Source organism: Canis lupus, chromosome 14, assembly GCF_011100685.1.
Source record: "Canis lupus familiaris isolate Mischka breed German Shepherd chromosome 14, alternate assembly UU_Cfam_GSD_1.0, whole genome shotgun sequence".
Taxonomy (NCBI): Eukaryota; Metazoa; Chordata; class Mammalia; order Carnivora; family Canidae; genus Canis; species Canis lupus.
The window spans coordinates 5,699,445-5,706,346 of record NC_049235.1 but is presented as its reverse complement, the minus strand read 5'-3'; the positions used below and the strand labels follow the sequence as shown (position 1 = coordinate 5,706,346).

Below are 6,902 nucleotides of genomic sequence, written 5' to 3'. Positions count from 1 at the left end.
TATGACGTGCTCTCCCTCAATCCCCATAAGCAATGATAGTACCCTGGGATCTGTCCCCAGTTGGGGTGAGTTTTTAGGGAGCTGTCCCCACATTCTCCATCCAGACCCTTGTGAACAGCATCATGAATTTTTTAGATGGTTGGCTGGACTTGGGAGTGCAGTTCAGAGCCATAGGACAGATCTTCCGGTGAGAGTAGCAAACTGGTCTGGAGAGGAGCCCATGACTTTGGCCTCTTTGCCCTGGGAAACTATGCCATGGTCCCTGAATATCTGCAGATCCTCTGACCTTCCTTATCTCCCTCTGGCTGTGTCCCAAATGGCTTTCCCTGGTAAAAGCTGGATTAGCAGAGAAGAAAGCTCTACAGGAAGATAGGATGAGTTTGTCTTTCTGCTGTCCTCACGAACTCTGACCTATGTTGAAGGACTGGGTCTCATCATTACAGAGAAAGATATTTGTCTCTGGACTCTTCCATGACTTCTGCCAGCTTCCTGCTCATAAATCCAAGGCCTCTGCCCATTCTCTGTCTCCAGAATGTATATCCTGGCTCTCCCTCCTATTGAGCCCTAGTTCTAATCTGGTTGGCCCTAGTAGAACGTGAATTCCTGTTAAGAAATTAGCTGCTAACATCTGAGGCATGGGCTCTCCTCTGTATATTGCATTTGCATCTTAATATTCAAAACCAAAAAGTTAAAAAAAAAAATTGGGTATCTCAGGGTGAAATGTCAGGCTCCTTTACACAGAGATCTGGGGGGCTGGTGTCCTGTAGATCTCCCCACGTTTGTATATGCACCTAAAACTGCCCCTAATGTCAATGTTAGGTCCACAGACATCCTCAAATCCCAAATAAAAGCATTCACTTTGCAGCAACGATTATCTCTCTTTGAGTGTGTTCTTGGGACTCACCAAATCCTAGGACAGGGCATGCTAAGGAATTCAGTTTACCGGCAATTGGAGCACAATCCTTTGTCAAGTGGGGTATTTCCTCTGACATCACTGTACTGCTCGTCAGCTCCAAAATGGTTCTTTGCCAGGAAAACCTGAATTGAAGAGGAGGTTGGGCCTTCGGGGAAGAGAGCCTGTGTCCTGGTGGGCTGGGTGTGTCTGCCCCAGGCAGACCTCTCAGAGGTGCTGACTCCCTGGGCTAATGTAGTTTTGAGCCAAGATGGGGGAAAAGGGGTAAACAGTGGAGCTGCCTGAGTGAGACTTTTGAGCTGCCAGGATGGTGACAGCCCCAGTGCCCCCTACAGCATCAGAAGCTGCAGTCTCTGCGCCCACCCTGCCTGTCTTCTCCCACCCCTCCTCCACTTTTCCCTCCCTGTTCCCCAAAGATGAGCCTAGGTGACACCTTTTGCTTCCAAAACCTCCTTTGTAGTTCTTTGACCCCTTTCCTCAAAATATTCTCAATCTTTTCCTCCTCCAAAGCCAGACTGTTGGCATCTGTCTCCTGTCTTGTGCAGCCTGCCATCCCTGGCTAACCATGGTTTTATAATTGTCTCTGGTTAAAGTTTAAATAGATGGGTTTCAGCCCAAGAGAAAAATGTAAACAAGCCCTTTCTGCAGTCTTTCAGAACTGCTGACTTCCAGTGCTTTTGAATTCTGTGCTAGAAAATTCATTCAGCTCCTCCCTAACCCAGGAACTGAGAGCCGCCTCTGGGCTTTCAGAGACGTGAGAGCCACTCTGAAACTATCGAGAGGCTTTTAGATAATCTACACTTTTCTTTTTAACTCAATTAAGCCATCGGGATCCAATTCCTACTCTAGGATGTTCGTCTGGTGTATCCGCAAGAGAACAGTTAAGCAATCTCCACGGGCTGGCCTCTGAAGAAAGGAAGGAAGTGAAAGGAATTGTCATTTCCTGGCTGGAATTTTTTTTCTTTGGTGGGGAGGAGGGGATTGCATTTGTTGCCCCGGGTTTTTGGGTTGATGAGGTTGCCTTACAAATCATGAGAATGGGATCATTCTTGGCCAGCGTGGAAGACAGTGACCTGGGTTTGAGCTGGAGATTCCTTTGCTGTGTTTCCTCAGAAGTAAGCAGGACATTGTTCTGAGTCTTGATTAAGAATATTGATTTTCTATATTTTCCTATTTTGTGTACTTTGTGTACTTGTGATCTGGTGTCAGGACAAATTCAGCAATAATTGTGAATGTTTCAGTCAAGGCTTTGATTGGCTCTTTGCCTTCTCCAACCCCAAGACCTTCAGTAATTCCCCCATTTCAATTTCAGGCTCCTATTCAGAGCCTTCCATGGGCTGGCTCCAACCTACCTTCACTTTCCAGTATTCCAACCATGCGCTGACCTCACTGAACTTTCCACCCAGCTCCCCTAACAAGTGTCCCTACTCTGCGGTGTCCCAACCCCTGCTGACCCCTCCCCCAGCCTCCTCAGAGTCTTCCCAAAATGCCACCTTCCTGTGTTTTGTGGATTTTCCCTGCTCTTCCACCACAACCAAACCAACCATTCCTTCCCTCAGTCCTCCAGCAGCCCATGACCATCCCTGTCACAGCGGCCCTTATTTCACTGTTGGTTGGCCAGCCTGTGTCATGTGTCTAGCTACTGCACTAGCTACTTAGCTCCTTGAATGGAGGGCGGTTTATTCATCCCCCTGCCATGAAGCCCTGCCTCGTATGTGGTCCATCGTCCGTGCTCACAAATATTCAACCTCTATTTCTCAACCTCTCTGAAAACTTGCCAATGTTTTTAAAACAGCTCAAGAGGACTCAAGAGGAGTGAAGAAAGGACTTTTGGGCCACACAGATGAGTTCAAATCTAAGCTCTGTTGAGTATTAGTACCAGGATGGCTTCCTTTCTAAGCCTCATTGTCTTGGTTTATAAAATTAAGATAATCAGATCTCTTTTATGGGTTTTTGTGAAAATTAAAATGCGATCGGGATACCTGGGTGGCGCAGCGGTTTGGCGCCTGCCTTTGGCCCAGGGCACGATCCTGGAGACCCAGGATCGAATCCCACATCGGGCTCCCGGTGCATGGGGCCTGCTTCTCCCTCTGCCTATGTCTCTGCCTCTCTCTCTCTGTGACTATCATAAATTTAAAAAAAAAAAAAAAATGCGATCATGCAAGTAATGAACCTAACATAGTTCTGTCTTATCCTTATTATCCCTTGATGTTAAAACATTATTTTTTTAATTTTAATTTTTTTTAAGTAGGCCCCATGCCCTGTATGGAGTCCAATGCTGGGCTCGATCCCACGACTCTGAGATCAAGACCTGAGCTGAGATCAAGGGTCGAATGTTCAACCATGGCCACCCAGATACCCCAATGTTAACACATTTTACGTTTTTCTAAAATTTTTAAAGATTATTTATTTATTTATTCATGAGAGGCAGATACACAGGCAGAGAGAGAAACAGGCTCTCCTGCAGGGAACTCGATGTGGGACTTGAACCCTGGTCTCCAGGATCACAGCCAGGGCCAAAGGCAGGCACTAAACCACTGAGCCACCCAGGGATCCCCTGTATTAATCAGTTTAATAGATAGGTGCCACATTTTCCTGCTAGTAATGCAACCTTCCTTGCTACAACAGTTTCTTCTCATGCTCGTGAGTTTTTCAAAGCCTTAATCTTATAAACAGGGTCAGGCTTACCTATTGGTCACCTGAAGAGATCCGAGTGATGGGGAAGATGACAAGCAGCTGCTCTGTTTTTTGTTATTTTCACATATGGAGGGTCATCTTCACACCATCACACTGGTCTCTTCATTTCCAATGTTAATTTAATTTTATTTGTTTTTCACATTCTAAGAACATTTATTATATATTATTATATATATAAAATATGACAGATATGTTAAGGTTACTTATATAAACATGTTACATATATGTGTTAAGATTATTTATTACAGGGCAGCCCGGGTGGCTCAGCGGTTTAGTGCCGCCTTCAGCCCAGGGCGTGACCCTGGGGACCGGGGATCGAGTCCCATGTCGGGCTTCCTGCATGGAGCTTGCTTCTCCCTCTGCCTGTGTCTCTGCCTCTCTCTCTCTTTCTCTGTGTGTCTCTCATGAGTAAATAAATAAAACCTTTAAAAAAAAAAGATTATTTATTACAACATTCGCTTCTCAAAAAGTTGGAGGGAGTCTAACTATCCATCCATAAGGAAGTAAAAATCACACCTATAAAACAATGCAGTATGTGACCATTTGAAAAAATGAATTTAGGTCTACAGGGTTTTGATTGTTTAACAAAGTGCATTTAAAGTGTTTGGTTTGGTGTCTTACAGAAACTTTAGAATACTTTTAATACCTGCTGAGTTGCAAAAGGAAGTTACCTGCTACACTGGCACTCTACCTTATTACCAACAAAATTGCTAATTATTAGGTTTTTTGTTTTGGTTCCCAATGCATGAGTGCTCAAATGTTGGACTCTCAAATTGATCTGAATATTACCAAATGATTTCACATGGCAACTTGTCTCGTATTCTGTATAAACATTTGATCCCTATGCTATAAACCAAGAGGTTGCTAAAGCAGTGAATCTTCTTTTTAAGGCACCTTGCATACATGCTATTATTCTTCCTTCCAATGTTAATTTTAAAGAGGAGAAAAGACACCTATTAGGGCACTGTTCCCTTCCTCCCTCCACCAAAAGTCAGTTCCTGCTTTCCCTCATGGGAGGGGAGCAGTGAATTCCATTCATCCATCCACCATCTATTGAATGCCTGCTATGTGTCAAGATACTAAGGTAAAAGATGAATCAGCCAAAGTCTATGCCTTTAAAAGTCTGAATCTAATGAGTGTAGGGTAGGGGGCAGGTAAACAACTAAATGAAACAACGATGGTATATGTACAGAAGGGATGGTCAGCCTGTCAGGAAAAGCTTCAGAAAGAGGTTATACTTGAGGTACCTGGGTGGCTCAGTGGTTGAGCATCTGCCTTTGGCTCAGGTCATGATTCCGGGGTCCTAGGACCGAGTCCCGCACCGGGTTCCCTACAGGGAGCCTGGTTCTCCCTCTGCCTATGTCTCTGCTTCCCTCTCTCTGTCTGTTATGAATAAATAAAATCTTAAAAAAAAAAAAGAAATATCAGTATGTGGCTGTCAACAATGGGGGCAAAACACTTCAGGTGAAGGAACCCCAACTCTGGTTCCTTTCCCTCTGATCACTTCATGCAGCCTGAAACATCTGGTTGTACCCTGCTCAGCGGTCTTTTCTTCAGCCCAGACAACATAAATCCGTCCTTGGCAGCAGCAGCATTAGTAGTGCTGGTTCTAGTCAAGGAACTGACATTAGAGGCTCCGATGCTGCTTCTGCTGCCAGGGCCAGAGAACAGCTGGAATTGCTTGAGCTTCCTTGGGGGAGGGTGGAAGGGCTGCGCATGCATGTGCGTGCATACCTGGGTACACGTGCGTTTGAGAGTGAGAGGAGGGTGTCCATCTGGGTAGTGGGTTAGATGTTTATCTGCAGGTGTTGCCACAGAAAACAGAAGTGGATATTCAGAAAACGAAGTGACAGCTCAGGATCTCATGGACAAACTGAAAGACTGCTCAGAGAAGGGGGGAGGCTGAAATAACCTCAACCAAAACAAAATGAAACAGAGAAGGAAGTTGCATCAGAAGAGGAAGAATGCCAATGTCATGCTGAAGAGCCACAAATGTCACATAACAAAAATAAAACGTGTGACTCTTATTTTATCTAGTCAAATACTATTAAAATATTTCTTCAGAGCATTATTAAAACTACTGAAGTAATATTTAGGGTAGCAAACATAGAAAACACAGAAAAACACAAAATTTGTTATAATCTTTTTTACCTTACATACATCATACATTTATTTGGATTAGTGATTGATTATAACTTTGCTGCCTCCATATACAAGTGTTATATTCCTCTAATAACAAAATATTAAAAAACAAGTTCTGAGGTTGACTTATTGAAGAACACTTAAAAGGTCTCATTATTAGGACAAATTGGGAGATTTTAATAAAGATAATCTAATAATAGTGAAGTGATTGAAGATGTCAGAGCAAGAAATATAGATCCCAGGAATGTTTTATTTATTTATAAGTAATGTTTTATTTATTTATTTATTTATAATGTTTGTTTGTTTATTTATAATCTCGACCCTCAATGTGGGGCTCAAACTCACAACACGGAGATCCAGAGTCACACACTCTTCTGAATAAACCGTCCAGACACCCCCCAGGGATGTTAAGTTTTTTCATTTCTGTTCATATAAAAATGTGTCTTTACCAAAAAGGAATAAAAGAGTAGTCATCCTTTTGATTTCATTCTTGCAACTACAAAAATGAAAACTTTATAGGATCTACTTTAGATGAGAGGGTTTTATAAAAAGTTAATATAACACTGGAAAAGCATGGCATCAGGTCTCATGTGAGTCTTTTGACTATTACTTTACAAATATAGTCACAGGAATTGGCTTTCCATCTCCTTCTAAGAATTAAAATGATTAACTGATTTGCCAATTTTACAAATAGCTAAAAGTATATTGAGTTTGGAGAAGTGAATTAAGGAAGTTTTGAGTGCTTTAGTTAAAGTGCAAAACAGTAGTTCCCAACTGAATCAATTACTGGTCCATATGCTAGTTTACCTGGTAAGGAGTGAATGGGCTTGGGGTAGACAGAGAGGAGAGGAAATGATTAGAGAAAGAGAAGACCCCAGTATGGAGAAAGGGAACAAATAAGTCTGATGCTCACTGTTTGCATATGCTGGGTTTTTGGTAAATAATTGTGGAAGGAAGGAAAGACGAAGGAAATGAATTAATGAATGGTAAGTACAAAGAAAGTGGCATAAATGCCTAATTCAAAATGAAGTTTAAATTTTGCTTCATGACAGGGTTATAACAATATTCCCCTATGCTATACCTGCCTTGGCAACATATAAAGATGTATAATTTTCAGAAGTTGTGAGACCCTTAAAAAAAGAAACATAGA

General features: G+C 42.6%; 1 protein-coding gene across 2 annotated transcripts in view; it reads left to right on the top strand.

The window, feature by feature from the left end:
- MKLN1 (muskelin 1) overlaps positions 1-6,902 on the top strand; it is a 328,108-nt gene that overhangs the window by 87,070 nt on the left and 234,136 nt on the right. The window lies entirely within an intron of this gene.